Source organism: Macaca mulatta, chromosome 8 (assembly GCF_049350105.2).
Source record: "Macaca mulatta isolate MMU2019108-1 chromosome 8, T2T-MMU8v2.0, whole genome shotgun sequence".
NCBI lineage: Eukaryota > Metazoa > Chordata > Mammalia > Primates > Cercopithecidae > Macaca > Macaca mulatta.
In genome coordinates this window covers 75,049,692-75,067,305 of record NC_133413.1, presented here as the reverse complement: position 1 = coordinate 75,067,305, position 17,614 = coordinate 75,049,692, and positions in this window count along the sequence as shown.

Here is a 17,614-nt window from a genome sequence, read left to right as displayed (position 1 = left end):
TGCCTCCTCACATGGGTCCCTGACCCCCATTTTGCCTAACTGGGAGACACCTCCCAGTAGGGGCTGACTGACATTTCATACAGCTGGGTGCCCCTCTGAGACAAAGCTTCCAGAGGAAGGATCAGGCAGCAATATTTGCTGTTCTGCAATATTTGCTGTTCTGCAGCCTCTGCTGGTGATACCCAGGAAAACAGGGTCTGGAGTGGACCTCCAGCAAACTCCAACAGACCTGCAGCTGAGGGACCTGACTGTTAGAAGGAAAACTAACAAACAGAAAGGAATAGCATCAACATCAACAAAAAGGACATCCACACCAAAACCCCATCTGTAGGTCACCATCATCAAAGACCAAAGGTAGATAAAATCACAAAGATGGGGAGAAACTAGAGCAGAAAAGCTGAAAATTCTAAAAACCAGAGCACCTCTTCTCCTCCAAAGGATCACAGCTCCTCATCAGCAATGGAACAAAGCTGGATGGAAAATGACTTTGATGAGTTGACAGAAGTAGGCTTCAGAAGGTCAGTAATAACAAACTTCTCCAAGCTAAAGGAGGATGTTTGAACCCATCATGAGGAAGCTAAAAACTTTGAAAGAAGATTAGACTAATGGCTAACTAGAATAAACAGTGTAGAGAAGACCTTAAATGACCTGATGGAGCTGAAAACCATGGCACAAGAACTATGTGATGCATGCACAAGCTTCAGTAGCCGATTTGATCAAGTGGAAGATATCCCCTTGAACACAATCACTAATAAGTGATTGAAGATCAAATTAATGAAATGAAGTGAGAAGAGAAGTTTAGAGAAAAAAGCGTAAAAAGAAATAAACAAAGCCTCCAAGAAATACAGTACTATGTGAAAAGACCAAATCTATGTTTGATTGGTGTACCCAAAAGTGACGGGGAGAATGGAACCAAGTGGGAAAACACCTTCAGGATATTATCCAGGAGAACTTTCCCAGCCTACTAAGGCAGGCCAACATTCAATTTCAGGAAATACAGAGAACACTACAAAGATACTCCTCGAGAAGAGCAACTGCAAGACACAAAATTGTCAGATTCACTAAGGTTGAAATGAAGGAAAAAATGTTAAGGGCAGCCAGCGAGGAATGTCGGGTTACCCACAAAGGGAAGCCTATCATACTAACAGTGGATCTCTCAGCAGAAACTCTAAAAGCCAGAAGAGAGTGGGGGCCAATATTCAACATTCTTAAAGAAAAGAATTTTCAACCCAGAATTTCATATCCAGCCAAACTAAGTTTCACAAGTGAAGGAGAAATAACATCCTTTACAGACAAGCAAATGCTGAGAGATTTTGTCACCACCAGGCTTGCCTTACAAGAGCTCCTGAAGGAAGCACTAAACATGGAAAGGAACAACCAGTACCAGCCACTGCAAAAACATGCCAAATTGTAAAGACCATCAAGGCTAGGAAGAAACTACATCAGCTAATGGGCAAAATAACCAGCTAACATCATAATGAAAAGATCGAATTCACACATAACAATATTAACCTTAAATGTAAATGGGCTCCATTTAAAAGACACATTTAAAAGACACAGACTGGCAAATTGGATAAAGAGTCAAGACCCATCAGTGTGCTGTATTCAGGAGACGCAACTCATGTGCAGAGACATACATAGGATCAAAACAAAGGAATGGAGGATGATCTACAAAGCAAATGGAAAGCAAAAAAAAAAAAAAAAAAGCAGGGGTTGCAATCCTAGTCTCTGATAAAACAGACTTTAAACCAACAAAGATCAAAAGAGACAGAGAATGCCATTACATAATGGTAAAAGGATCAATTCAGCAAGAAGAGCTAACTATTCTAAATTTATATGCACCCAATACAGGAGCACCCAGGTTCATAAAGGAAGTCCTTAGAGACCTACAAAGAGACTTAGACTCCCACACAATAATAATGGAAGACTTTAACAGCCCACTGTCAATATTAGACAGATTGGCGAGACAGAAGGTTAACAAGGATATCCAGGACTTGAACTCAGCTCTGCACAAAGCAGACCTAATGGACATCTACAGAACTCTCCACTCAAAATCAACAGAATATACATTCTTCTCAGCACCACATTGCACTTATTCCAAAATTGACCACATAGTTGCAAGTAAAGCACTCCTCAGCAAATGTAAAAGAACAGAAATCAAAACAAACTGTCTCTCAGACCACAGTGCAATCAAATCAGAACTCAGGATTAAGAAACTCACCCAAAACTGCACAACTACCTGGAAACTGAACAACCTGCTCTTGAATGACTGCTGAGTAAACAACAAAATGAAGGCAGAAATAAAGATGTTCTTTGAAACCAATGAAAACAAAGACAAAACGTACCAGAATCTCTGGGACACATTTAAAGCAGTGTGTAGAGGGAAATTTATAGCACTAAATGCCCACAAGAGAAAGGAGGAAAGATCTAAAATCGACACCCTAACATCACAATTAAGAGAACTAGAGAAGCAAGAGCAAACACATTCAAAAGCTAGCAGAAGGCAAGAAATAACTAAGATCAGAGCAGATCTGAAGGAGATAGAGACAAAAAAATCCCTTCAAAAAATCAATGAATCCAGCAGCTGGTTTTTTGAAACAATCAACAAAATTGATAGATTGCTAGCAAGACTAATAAGATGAAAAGAGAGAAGAATAAAATAGACACAAAAAATGATAAAGGGGATATCACCATCAATCACACTGAAATACAAACTACCATCAGAGAATGCTATAAACACCTCTATGTAAATAAACTGGAAAATCTAGAAGAAATGGATAAATTCCTGGACCCATACACCCTCCCAAGACTAAGCCAGGAATGAGTTGAATCCCTGAATAGACCAAAAACAGGCTCTGAAATTGCAATAATTAATAGCCTACCAACCAAAAAAAGCCCGGGACCAGACAGATTCACAGCGAAATTCTACCAGACATACAAAGAGGAGCTGGTACCATTCCTTCTGAAACTATTCCAATCAACAGAAAAAGAGGGAATCCTTCCTAACTCATGTTATGAAGCCAGAATCATCCTGATACCAAAGCCTGGCAGAGACACAACAACAATAAAAAAAGGATTTTAGACAAATATCCCTGATGAACGTCGATACAAAAATCCTCAATAAAATACTGGCAAACCGAATCCAGCAGCACATCAAAAAGTTTATCTAACATGATCAAGTTGGCTTCATCCCTAGGATGCAAGGCTGGTTCAACATATGCAAATCAATAAATGTAATTCATCACATAAACAGGACCAAAGAGAAAAACCACATGATTATCTCAAGAGATGCGGAAAAGGTCTTTGAAAAAATTCAACAGCCCTTCATGCTAAAAACTCTCAATAAACTAGGTATTGATGGAATGTATCTCAAAATAATAGGAGCTATTTATGACAAACCCACAGCCAATATCATACTGAATGGGCAAAAACTGGAAGCATTGCCTTTAAAAACCGGCACAAGACAGTGATGTCCTCTCTCAACACTCCTATTCAACATGGTGTTGGAAGTTCTGGCCAGGGCAATCAAGCAAGAGAAAGAAATAAAGGGTATTCATTTAGGAAAAGAGGAAGTCAAATTGTCCCTGTTTGGAGATGACATGATTATATATTTAGAAAACCCCATCATCTCAGCCCAAAATCTTAAGCTGATAAGCAACTTCAACAAAGTCTCTGGATACAAAATCAATGTGCAAAAATCACAAGCATTCCTATACACCAATAACATACAAACAGAGAGCCAAATCATGAGTGAATTCCCATTCATACTTGCTACAAAGAGAGTAAAATACCTAGGAAGCCAACTTACAAGGGATGTGAAGGACCTCTTCAAGGAGAACTACAAACCACTGCTCAATGAAATAAAAGAGGACACAAACAAATGGAAGAACATTCCATGCTCATGGATAGGAAGAATCAACATCATGAAAATGGCCATACTGCCCAAGGTAATTTATAGATTCAATGCCATCCCCATTAAACTACCAATGACTTTCTTCACAGAATTGGAAAAAACTGCTTTAAAGTTCATATGGAACCAAAAAAGAGCTCACATTGCTAAGACAATCCTAAGCCAAAAGAACAAAGCTGGAGGCATCATGCTACCTGACTTCAAACTATACTACAAACCTACAGTAACCGAAACAGTATGATACTGGCACCAAAACAGATATATAGACCAATGGAACAGAACAGAGCCCTCAGAAATAATACCACACATCTACAACAATCTGATCTTTGACAAACCTGGCAAAAACAAGAAACGGAGAAAGGATTCCCTATTTAATAAATGGTGCTGGGAAAACTGGCTAGTCATATGTAGAAAGTTGAAACTGGATCCCTTCCTTATACCTTATACAAAAATTAATTGAAGATGGATTAAAGTCTTAAATGTTAGACCTAAAACCATAAAAACCCTAGAAGAAAACCTAGGTAATACCATTCAGAACATAGGCATGGTCATGGACTTCATGACTAAAACACCAAAAGCATTGGCAACAAAAGTCAAAATAGACAAATGGGATCTAACTAAACTAAAGAGCTTCTGCACAGCAAAGGAAACTACCATCAGAGTGAACAGGCAACCCACAGAATGGGAGAAAATTTTTGTAATCTACCCATCTGACAAAGGGCTAATACAGAATCTACAAAGAACTTAAACAAATTTACAAGAAAAAAAAAAATCGAACAACCCCATTAAAAAGTGGGCAAAGGATATGAACAGACACTTTTCAAAAGAAGACATTTATGCAACCAACAGACACATGAAAAAATGCTTGTCATCACTGGTCATCGGAGAAATGCAAATCAAAACCACAGTGAGATACCATCTCACACCAGTTAGAATGGTCATCATTAAAAAGTCAGGAAACAACAGGTGCTGGAAAGGATGTGGAGAATAGGAATGCTTTTACACTGTTGGTGGGACTGCAAACTAGTTCAACCATTGTGGAAGACAGTGTAGCGATTGCTCAAAGATCTAGAACTAGAAATACCCTTTGACCCAGAGATCCCATTACTGGGGATATACCCAAAGGATTATAAATCATGCCACTATAAAGATACATGCACACATATGTTTATTGCAGCACTATTCACAATACCAAAGACTTGGAACCAACCCAAATGTCCATCAATGATAGACAGGATTAAGAAAATGTAGCACATACGGACACAGGGTGGGGAACATCACACACCAGGGCCTGCTGGGGGTAGGGGGAGGGGTGAGAGATAGCATTAGGAGATATACCTAATGTAAATGACAAGTTAACAGGTGCAGCACACCAACATGGCACATGTATACGTATGTAACAAACCTGCATGTTGTGCACATGTACCCTAGAACATACAGTAAAAAAAAAAAACAAACAAACAAGAAAATGTGGCACACATACACCATGGAATACTATAGCAATAAAAAAGGGTGAGTTCATGTCCTTTGTAGGGACCTGGAGGAAGCTGGAAACCATCATTCTGAGCAAACTATTGCAAGGACAGAAAATCAAATACCACATGTTCTCACTCATAGGTGGGAATTGAACAATTAGAAGAACACTTGCACAGAAGGCAGGGAACATCACACACCAGCGCCTGTCATGGGGTGGGGGTATGGGGGAGGGATAGCATTAGGAGAAATACTTAATGTAAATGACGAGTTAATAGGTGCAGCAAACCAACACGGCACTTGTATACATGTGTAACAAACGTGCACATTGTGCACATGTACCGTAGAACTTAAAGTATAATAATAAAAAAGAAAGTTGCCTTCAGAGTTTCCAGACATGCAAGATCTGATTAAAAGCTCCTATCAACAATTTCTCCAGAAACTAATGAAGGGTATGTGCCACTAAGTAACAGAGAAACCAAGAAAAATGAATAAAAAGGACACAGAAAACAGGATACCCAGTACAAAACTTAGTGGAAAAATAATTCCCAGGGTTATGGAGAAGAGAGATCCCAGGATACCAAGTGTACATGGGACATGGAGGACCAGAAGGGTCCCGTGTCACCAACACAAAGCACCTCTGTGCTCTTTCTTCTTAACCTGAGGCAGAATGCCCAGTGAGACTGGCCAAGATTCCTCTATCTTGGATTTCCTTCGACCATGTGCTTATGACGTTTCCACTCTTCCCTCCTTGCCTTGCTGCCCTACCTGCTGGGCATTCACATCACTGCACAGAAATGTGATTTAAACTTGTCCTAAGAGATAGGCCTTGGTGAGCTTAGAAACAGAAAATACATAGCAGCTTGTTCTCCCCTACCAGATTCCTTCCTGATATCTCAAACCTGGACCACACTTGAGCCCTGCCAGATTCCCACTGAGGTGGGCCCCGAGTTTCTAGGATTCACTTGGGACCTTGCTCACTGCTCACTGGCTTCCTCAGAATGGTTTTCTGTAAATTGTCAGAGAAACAGAAACCAGACTCACAATCTCAGGACAGTTTTCTCTTGTTCTTGAAGCTTCCTTCTGATATGGCAGTGGCCATATTATCTTTTTCTTACACAGTTAGGTTTGAACTTGCTCCTCACTATTTCAAAAATAAACAGTTTAATACTTACCGATACAAATATAAGTGGTAGGATTATAAAGGAAAATAGGGGAGTGATTAACACAAAGTCAGGATGGTGGCTAAGTGTGAAGGGAAGGAAGAACATATCAAGGAGGAATATGCAGGAGGCATTATGTTACCAGTGTTACCAGTGATGTTCTGTTAGTTAACCTGGTTGGGAAGTATGCAGCAGCAGTTTATATATTATTTAAATTATACTTATACACTCATATGTATGATACATTTCACAATTAACCATGTATCCCATGGCAAATGTGTTATGCTTTAAGAATGGAGATGAAAATATTAAACTCTGCTTCTCGTTTTTCCACATAGCCAGTGGGTTTCTATAGGTGTTGAAGCCTTGACTAGCAGGATCTCTACAAATCAGGTTTCAGACATTTTGTCCTCAAATATATTGACTTATGACATTTCAAATTTGCAAAGAATGTATAACTGATTTAAAATAATAAAAGCTCAAGAATACCTTTACTTTTTTTCAGAGGCTGTCAGGCATTTTGTGGCTATAAACAAACTACAGAGTAATTTTATTTTAATTGATCAAAAATGTATTTTTATTTCAAGTTTCAGATGATAAAACATCCATTTTTAACTCCCAATTGGTTGGTTAGATTTAGAAATATCTCTAACATTTCACTGTTCCCACTTCCCTACGCAGTGGAAACTGAAAGAGAAGAGACTTTGATGTCTGTCATTGGAGAACCTCAATTAGACTGATAACAAGTGAAATAGCAGAAACATTATTAAATGATTAGGTTGAATATTGAAAGGTTAATATAGCCTGTAGAAGTGTAAGAAAATGTAGTTCCACATCCCTGATGAGAAAAAGCAGGATTTATTTGCCTGGTTACTGGATTCATTCAAGTTCCATACTTAGTAAACTTTAAAAATATATTTATTACAGGATTTTAATAATATTCTAAGGCTAGGGACTATAAATATATTTGCAATTTTATATTTTGATTAAAATACTTTACCACTCAACCTAAAGAGATAAACCTTTCATAAAAAGTGTCTAACAACATGTTATCTCTACTTCCCAATTTGAGACGTAGAGCGCTAAAGACCATGTTAATATGAGAACAAACTATTCTAATGTAGCTGTTCATTGTGGATTTCTTGCTTAAAAATACACTGTTAAGAAGATATTAAATAATAAAACTATTTGAAATCTCATCTCAAGTCCTTCATAGAATTTCTAAAATTACAAGTCATCAGGAAGGTGACAAGTATTTAAATCAATGCTGAAATCTAACAGGCCTTAAATTTCTAGCAGAGTGTGAGCTCTTACTCAATGCTGACTTTCACTTAGGAGTAACAAGAGCTAAGCTCCTCCTTGCACCCAGATTAGAAAAATGCTTTCCCATTAGCCTGGGACCAAAGACTTATTCTGAAAAGAGAATAAAAACAAAACAAAAAGCAAAATAAAACTATGGAGCTAATTTTCTTGCCGCTGTACACACTGGCATTGAGCAGACCAAAATTAGCTCCAGCTAATTTTCAAGCAGAGGAGGAGTGCTTTTATGCTTCTCTAGACAATTTGGTTTCATGCTTCCTTTTGTGAGCTCCTCCCAAATTTTAATCAGAACTTGTTAGTCAGAACTTCCAGAGTCAAAGAAATGGCTATCTCAACAACTGCATGCATGTGGCCTACAATTTTCTCACAATACCGTCAAGGACATTTTCTGGACTGAAACGTAAAATTTAGCTTCTGGTTGAAAATATTTGAATGTAAAGGGAAATGGGTTTGTTGCAATATTTATTCTTTTATTGAGGTTCCCCCCCACCCCCGTGATATACTATGCCATTATGTTTGCTTTAAAAACTAAGACAGTAGCTTTGGTTTCTAGCCTCAATACTGACAACTCTATTGGCAATTGTGTATTTTACTTTTAGAAATGTTTATTTAAAGCCGGGTGCAGTGGCTCATGCCTGTAATCCCATCACTTTGGAAGGCTGAGGTGGGCGGATCATGAGGTCAAGAGATTGAGACCATCCTGGCCGAAAGGGTGAAACCCCATCTCTACTAAAAATACAAAAATTAGCTGGGTGTGGTGGTGCATGCCTCTAGTCCCAGCTACTCAGGAGACTGAGGCAGGCGAATTGTTTGAACCCAGGAGGCAGAGGTTGCAGTGAGCAGAGATTGCGCCACTGCACTCCAGCCTGGCAACAGAGTAAGACTCCACCTCATTTAAAAAAAAAAAAAAAAAAAGAAAAGTTTATTTAAAGCGTCCAAAAGGATACAATGTATCTTTCATTTGGCGTAAATAAAAAGCTTAATTAATACAATGTATTTGTGCTCTTTCTGGTTTATCTCCCCTTTCTCCTCTCCCCAAGACAACCACCCTCCAGAATTGCTTTCTTTCATACCCATGCATTCATTTAAACTTTCCTTCCGTGTGAATGTATTCATAACAGTATAATATAATTTCACAAGGCTTCAGCATTCATATAAATACTGCCAGTAGTCTTTTGCAACTTACTTTTTAATGCATTATGTTTTTGAGATTAATAAGTATTGATATGTGTACCTATATTTTATTTATTTTCAATATTGTGTGAATATTCCATAATTTATTTGCCCATATTCCTGTTGACAGACATTTTGTTTCCTACTTTTTTCTAGCACAATGTCATGTGAACATTCTTGTACATGTTTCCTTAAGCACAGGAAAAGCAGCTGGGTATACACCTAAATCTGTCCACCAGTGTGTACGTGTTAATGAGCATTAGAAATTGACAAAGCATTCTCTACACTAGTGGTAGCAATTTCTATTCCTAAATTGTGAATTGAAAGTTCTTTCGCCATTAACACCCTTAACAACATTTTAATGTAAGTCTTTGTAAAGTTCACCAATCTGATGGGTAAGCAATAGTTTCTCACTGTGCATATAGTGATTTTCAGAAGCATGGACTGTGTTGTGTGAGGATCTTCGAGTGATGATAATTTTGGAGTATTTGTAATTCACCACGCACATTCTCTAACCTTGTGTTATCAATATTTCTTTGACACAACTTAAGATTGGTCCCTAGAGGAATCAAATTACACAACATAACATTTCTATAATCTTTTCAAGTCTGTCTCCATGTTCAAGTCCCTAACCCTCAACCTTTCAAGGATTGGTAGGAGGTGGGTGTATGGTATCCCCAGAACACTGCCAATGATGTCAGACTCCCAGGCAATGTGTGTCAGGGACACTCTAAGTGTTGCTATTGCCTTCTTTCCACCCACACTAGGCAAATCACCAGCCCATTCCTAGCAGAATATGAAAGATGCAGACGTGTGCTAGGGCTTCAACTTAGATCTTGTCTTTGAAAGACAGAGACTAGATATAAATAGGGTTTTTTAAAATAATTGCTGCAACTATGGCAACTTTAAATGTGAGCATAGCTTTCATTTTAAATAGGATTAGTCATGTGGAAATATCATCTAGGTAGTGTGATCATACATTCACTCAATAAGCATTTTAGAGCAAAATACATATAAGCTACCAATGGTGTTCCCAAGCTCATGGTACAGACAGACACACAAATGAATAATACAATGCCACAGATCTTTACAAAGGAGATAAATAATGTATCTTTTTAAAAATCCCAGATAGACAAAGAAATGGAAAAGCAAAATATTGACTGATTCGTAACAGGATTTCAACCCATGCTCAAAGAGAAGATGAAGAAAAGTCAGGAACAAAATAAAAGCTGAATTTGTTTATGAGTTCTAATATTTTGTATCCGATTACATGTCTGAGTTTAAACTTCAGACTCACCATTTTCTACATGTGTGACCCTGGGAAAGTTAAGTATACTGTCTCTAAGCTTCAGTTTCCTAACCAATAAAATATGAAAAAGATAAGAGTATATGCTTCTTAAGGCTATTGTTGTGAATACATCTATTAATAGATATAAAGTGCTTAAATGATTCACATGAATATTAAAAATATATAAATTAATTACTCTAGGGTCACTCAGAAACATTAAATGGAGTAGTGTGAAGTTTCATCCCTAATGTCAATTTCATGATTTATTTCTGTATTTCTTAATGTCCCCCAAATAATCTAGAAACAAATGATTACATACAAAATCACGGGTTTCAGTCACTTTTAGACTTCTTGGATTTCTGTGTCTATTTAAGATTTTGACTTCAGCTGCATATCTGAATCAGATCTCAAGCCACATTAAACTTCTAATTTTGTTCCTTTTATAGAATGTCAGAACATTTGTCCACTGTGCATCATAGATGCTTTAATCTCTGCTCTACTTTCTGAGTCTTTTATATCTCGTTCTGCCTCTGGGAAAGGTATTTTCTCTCTTTTCCTTTAGATATCATTGTTGAAGCTTTGTGTCTAACTGTTCTAAAAACTTAATATCTTCACAACGGCTTCTTTGCTTTTGAATGCCACTATTAGGGGGATGGAGGAGATAAATATAGAATATTTCTTTTTCATGTAGTAGTCTTGAGAGCCTCAACCTTGTGGCAGTTGCCAGCAGTAGGTTTTTGCAAACCATTCTTTGTGCTTTTATGAAACCTGGACCAGGCTGTCATGTGAGCAAAACAGCCACTGGCAGTGCTCCTCTGCGAGCTTTCTCTAACCTTTCCTGTCCTCTCTGCTTCCTGGACATACCATACCCAAGTGGGACATTGCATGACAGAAGGAAAAGCAAGAATAATCTAAATTGTAAAATAGGAAGAGTAAGGTCAGGAAAGAAGGAGTGAGAGTAAAAGGGAGAAGAAGTGAGAGTGAAGCAAGACATCAACATTCTTTTAAAATTTGCTCTATGCCTGATAATGGGCCACATGCTTTATATACACAATGTCATTTCATTCTCAAAGACTATTAGAGGAGGTTCCATTATCCCTAGTTAACAGGTGATGTAATCGAGAATCAGATATCCAGTAACCGTTCAAGCTCATGTAGCTAGCAGGTGATGGGATTAGGAAGTAACCCCAGGTTTTCAGTTAAAACACCCTATTCTTTTATGTTCTACAAAGAGGAAGAGTCCATGGGTGTGTACTATGTGAGATGGGGAGGGACTGAGTGGTGGCTTGAAGACTCCCTTAGCAAAGACTTAGGGAGGTCCCTTTGCAAAGTAAATGGATATTTTCGAGGTGGGGAAGGTAACTAACTCACACATAGATACTCTGTGATATTGTTTCCCAGTTGTTGGCAGAAATATTTTATAAAACTCTTGGGTGCCAAAGTATTTGTTTTCTCATGGTAAATCAATAATAACAAATAGTTATTATTACTTCACATTGAACCACAAGCAAAAGAGACACTGAGAATTATACGTGCTCATTAATTCATTGAGTCTGAAAGAATTCACTGAGTGTTCATTGAGTACCTACGATATGCATAGAAGAGTGCTAGGCACCGTTGTAAGTACACAAGCTTACAATATCCATAGGTGCCAGAATGCATTTCAGTAGCCTTAAATTATGTAATTTTGAAAATAAGGTTAAATATGTTGTCTTGGAAGTGTAGCATTGAAGAAATAAAATTTAATCAGGGTGTTGATAGAATGGTAGGCTATAGATAGGCAGAGAGGTGAGAAGAAAGGCATTCCAGGGAGACAGTGGAAAAAAAAAACAAAAACACAAAGTCAGTGGTGCAGACCTTGTTTACGCTTTGAAGAGGCTAGCTTGGAATTACATGGGAATGATGGCTATGTGTCATAACTTATGTTTAAAAATGTACCAACTCCCAGACATGGCAACTTTCACTATTTATTCTCTGAGTGTGTATGACTTTGTGATGGTGAATCTAGCAGATGCAATTTTAAAATTTGCTGCTTATGAAAAATATACTTATTTGAAGCAAAGGATAGTTAGTCATCGGTCAAGCTGTGAGTTTCTTGCAAGCAAGACTGATCTCTAGATTATCAGTTATAAACCAAAGAATGTGATTATTGGAAAGTAATGATGGAGGTGTTTATTTTGCTACTTTCTGATGACTCCACAATGAAATTAAATGAAAAGTCCAAGTACTTACTCCCTGCATGTCTGTGAACCTCCCTTTCACTCCATTTCAGTTCTCTTCAGCACTAAACTGATCCACAAAGGAGCAATGGAAAACTATGTCTATGGCTAAAAGACATTCTTATGCTACTCATTAATATTCCTTTGGGATAAATATTCAGAGAAGCTTCTACAATATAATTATGCTCCAAGGGAACTCAATTATATTTTTGAGTTCTTATGGAGGTTACTTTTCATAAGAAACATAGCATTCAGTACCTGATCAGAAGTAAGGGTGATACCTTGCCTCACAAACACAAAAGCCAAGATGCAAGGACAGTTATGAATATGCTACATGGTTTGTCTCTTGGCAAGAAGAGGTTGTTGTGAAGCTTGAACTCAAGCCAGTGAGAAGCTCCAAGTTGGCATGGGACAGGAAGAGGAAAAAGCAGTGAATTTTGCATCAGAAGCCATGAGCCCCAGTTCTGACTCTGCCACTATTCTGTCCCAGAGATTCTGACCACTTCTCTGAGCCACTGTTTCTTATTTTGCATAATGAGAGAGTAATACTTCACAGCACAGTTGCGGGGCTTACAACTCTCATGTGTGGAAATGCTGTGAAAACTATAGAGTATGAAGTAAAACTATAAAGTACTAGACACTCAAAGTTTAATGCTATTGTGATTAAAAGGGACTCAAGTGAACTGTGCCTAAATTAACACTTAAGGCTATCCTGCATCTGTAGAATTTCTGGCACCTTTCACCTCTCTCTGATGGACAAATTGCTGAGGGCTGAATATCAAAAACAGCAGGGTTGAAACTGTTCATGGATTTTACTACCTTACAGAGTTTTAAAACTGTGCTTGTTAGAGGACACTGTGTATGGATAATTATATCATTATAATTGACTGTGAAGTATATTTTAGTTGTTAGTATGAATTACTTTCAGTCTAAGAATTAATATCATGCTCACATCTACATTGTTTAGATGTGGGGACTACTCCAAGATAACAGGTCATAAAAGCACCAGTGTGAGTTGTCAGGCAGAAATGCATAAAAATATGCATTTATCAGCCACATGGAAGCTGGCTTCCTAGTTATTGAATTAATTAGCATTGAGTTAAAAATGTAAATTAATTTGAATCACATTCCCCTTCAGTATTCTCATATCTTAATGAAAGTAGGAAGGTAAATAGCAGGAAAGATCATTTTAAAAAATAAAATATTATTTGGGTATGGGTTATTATTGTTGCTATTATATGTGACAGTATCATGACACATTCACACATGATAAGTCTTAAACAACTTTAATTTTATTTGGAGGAATCCACAGCTTCTTTTGGGTCCAGATATTGCATGTTGTTTTAACTAACTCTGAAAAATTGCTGAATATTTTAAATGAAATAACACCTATTGCAATAAGAAGTCATTGTATACTAGCTCTCTATAACAAAGGCTAATAAAATCTTTTCCTGAAGCTAGAACCATATTTTGAAACTTTGTTTCATACAAATATTTTGCTATGCATTAAATTATATAGCATTTATACCTTGCCTTATAATCAGATGCTAAAGAAGGATATATACCATCTAACAAGATCCAATTAATTTTAAATCTGTCGATTATAGTCTGATTTATTAAGAGCACATTCACACTTCATGAAATAAATGCATTGTTAAAGAATGTCTCCCCAGATAGATCACAAATCATTTATTAAATTTCATGCACATCTATCTAAATAGAGGCTAATGCACTTGGAGTCAGGGCAGGATTTCCTACACTTTCTTGACTTTTGCAAGTGATGTGTCTCTTTGTGACCCATCTGAATGTTCATCAGCTTTTCTTACTGTTCTTCAGTGTAGCTTGGATGCATTCAAGGTAGCACAGTTACGCTGTCCTGAAGTATTGGTCCATCAGCAGCTGATAACCAGTATGTCTCAGGGCAATTGGTCAGAGAGAACAGGGAAGAAGAAAGTCAGAGCTTCTGTGTTTGACAGTACCCCTGCTTATTCAGGAAGCACTACGAAGTACATCTATGCTATACTTTAGAGCTATTATTTGTTTATCTATTTACCAAATACATGTAGCATATATTTAGTATACATTTCTCTAAATGTAGAGGCATCTGTATTTTAGGAGTATCTTATTCTTTTTATTCTTACTATTTTTCTGATGCACATTGTTCTTTTTCTAATTGATGTACATTCTTAGTTATCAAATTAGCACATGAAGAGTACAGAACTGCATTGCAGAATTGCAGTAATTTGGATCCCTTTTAGTGCTTTTTTTCAACATCCCTTCACCACAGCTAGAGAAAACTGGATCAGATCAAAACTCTGGAGTTTCTCAGTTCTTAAGCGGTGACTCCCTGACTATGCTTAACGCTCCATATTCTCATGAAACCAGCTTTAAGAAGCTGGTTTAACATATGCAGTTGCTATGAAAGGATCAGATAACCCCATAAAGAGTTCTTTCAAGAAGTAGAAACTGACTTGAGAGAGGAACCATACACTGGAAAATGGTTGTACCTAAAAACATTTAAGACCCTTGCCATCTTTGATGCTCTATTCTCTAATTCGACTGAGATTACTCTGCTGTCTTAGCCTAGGTTTCCCCTTTGGATGACCGACCAAGGCAAGGACTTTTGAAGGCAGGCAATTAATTTTGGGAGTGGTTCTAGGGAAACTGGAGTGAGGGCAGGGATGGGTAGAGAAAATCCAAGGGTGCTTTGTGAATTGGTGATGTTTTAAGCTTGATCCTGTTGGAACTCTGTGAGAAGCTGGGCAGAATGTGTCTCAGTACTATTAATTCAAAGGACGAGGATCATGTTCATGTGTCTTAGGCATGCTGGGCATGCTCCCCTCCGCATCCCAAAGAGTCCTTTATTCACAAAATATCATGAATACCTTGAGAGAAATTGACAATCCCCAGAATTCAGTGTTAGAACAATACTCTCCCTGTGGAGTGGAAATGAAGAGCTTTCCTCAGCAGTTTACTCTACATATGCTAGATGATGTTGCATTTCTATTGCTATTAATGTTACTTTTATTATCAGAAGTAACTGAATTCTGGAATATATTTTTGGATAGTCAATTCCATCCTTTCATTATTCAAATGAGAAAAGTAAGGCTCAGAAATATAAGATAAATTCTAAAATCACACAGCAATTCAGAGAAAGAGTCTATTTTTATTCTAAAAGATTTCTTGACTTTTTTTGTTTAAGCCTTGTCCTCCATGCTTCACTGCTTTCAAAATAATACAAAAAGCATTGAACCAAGGTTTTATTTTAGCCATATTTGATTTCTGAGTTCCAGGACTCGTAGGGATGATGTAATCAGCCACTATATACCAGTGACAGTGTTTGCAAGGAGCCATATTTTGGTAAACATCACTATTCACCAGTGTCTATTCTCTTTAACTTCTAGATACGTGAAGATTCCAATTTTCTGCATAAGCATGTAACTAATTCTAGAAAATAAAATGTGAATGGAAGCTGTATCTATAACTTCTGTGTCAAAAATTTATACTTGAATCTTTAGTCTTCTCTTTCTCTAACATATTACTGGAGATTATATAATTATGGCCTCTATAAATAGGTGAAGCCTCACTCAACTGGACTTCTTGAAACACCAAAACAGAACCTCCCTTCCAGTCTGTACAGAGGATGTAGTATGATCAAGATACTGGCTTTTGTTGTTTTAAACCAGTGAAATTTGGGGGCTGTTCATAGGATATCATAGGATAATAGCTGTTATCCTATCATATCAGTTGTTCATGTCATAGGATAACAGACTATTACAACTAATACATTTTGAGAGCAAGGTAATTATTTTATACTTCTTGAATCACTCTCATCTTTTATTGATTGTTGATCTTGTTCGGATAAAATCTGGATTTTTTTATGTGATAGTGTCTAAATAGCTGTTAAATTTCCCAGCAACTGATGCTGATATTAAAAATGATTTGCCTCTCTGTGGTAACTGTGAGAACACACCTCATAGATCTGTATATAGGAGGCATGTAATTAACCAAGGGCCTTAACCCCTACGCTCTAAAAATCCAACCTTATATTTGTTCCAAGGAAATGTTTCTTATGAACTACTTCTAACCTGTGACTACCTATGTTAGAGATACTAGAGCAGGCATGTTCTTGGAAGACCCAGTACTCCTCTGACAGCTAACTCAGGCTCAAGAACTTCCTGATGACCTTGACAAATCTTCCTGAGACTGCATGTTAGCCTAAGACCCTCAGACCACACCTTCCCTGCCTGTCTCTTTCATTACAGATCAGACTCTGCATTGCAGTCTGACTACTCTCCTAGATTATTCTGCTTCATCCCGTTTTTTCTCACATAGGCATTTTTCCTAATAAACTGAATGTATGCTTAACCCTATCTTGACATTGACCTCTTTGAGAATATGGAGTTACACATTCTGTATGTTGTAACTAAGACTTCTCCAAAATACCAATTCTTTATGGGGCTGCCTATCGCTGATTCACTATCTTTGAATTACTAATTTTCTTTACTTTAAAGCCAAAATGTTTAGAGCTAGAAAATGCTTAGAGAGCTGGTCCAAGTTTCTCCAAATGTATATCAATTGCATCCAAACCAGCTGGGATGCTTGTTTAAATGTGTTGAGACCTGCTGAATAGGACCTGAAAACCTAAATTTATAAACTGGCTCCCCCAGGTGATTCTTAATGCACATTATGGAAAGTCACTAATTGAATTCACATAGAATTAAAATCTAGTGAAAGGAATAAAGTAATCCAAATTACTCAGTAAATTAAAGTCAAATTTGGTCTATACATCTCCAGCCTCTAATGTTAGTACATTATTTGTATATTACACCAATTACATTGCAAAGCTAGAGAAGCCCTCACCCTCAGAGCTTTTGATAAGTTAAGTAATCAAAACTTACAGGAAAGATATTTAACTTCTTTGGCACACATGACACCTGTCATTGCCTAATGAAGTCTGACAGAGTCATCTAGCCACTTTCAAAGACTTGGCTAAGATGGTGACCAACAGTCATGAGCAATAAATGAGGGAGATATTTAAAACTGTTTTTGTAAAAACATAAATCTC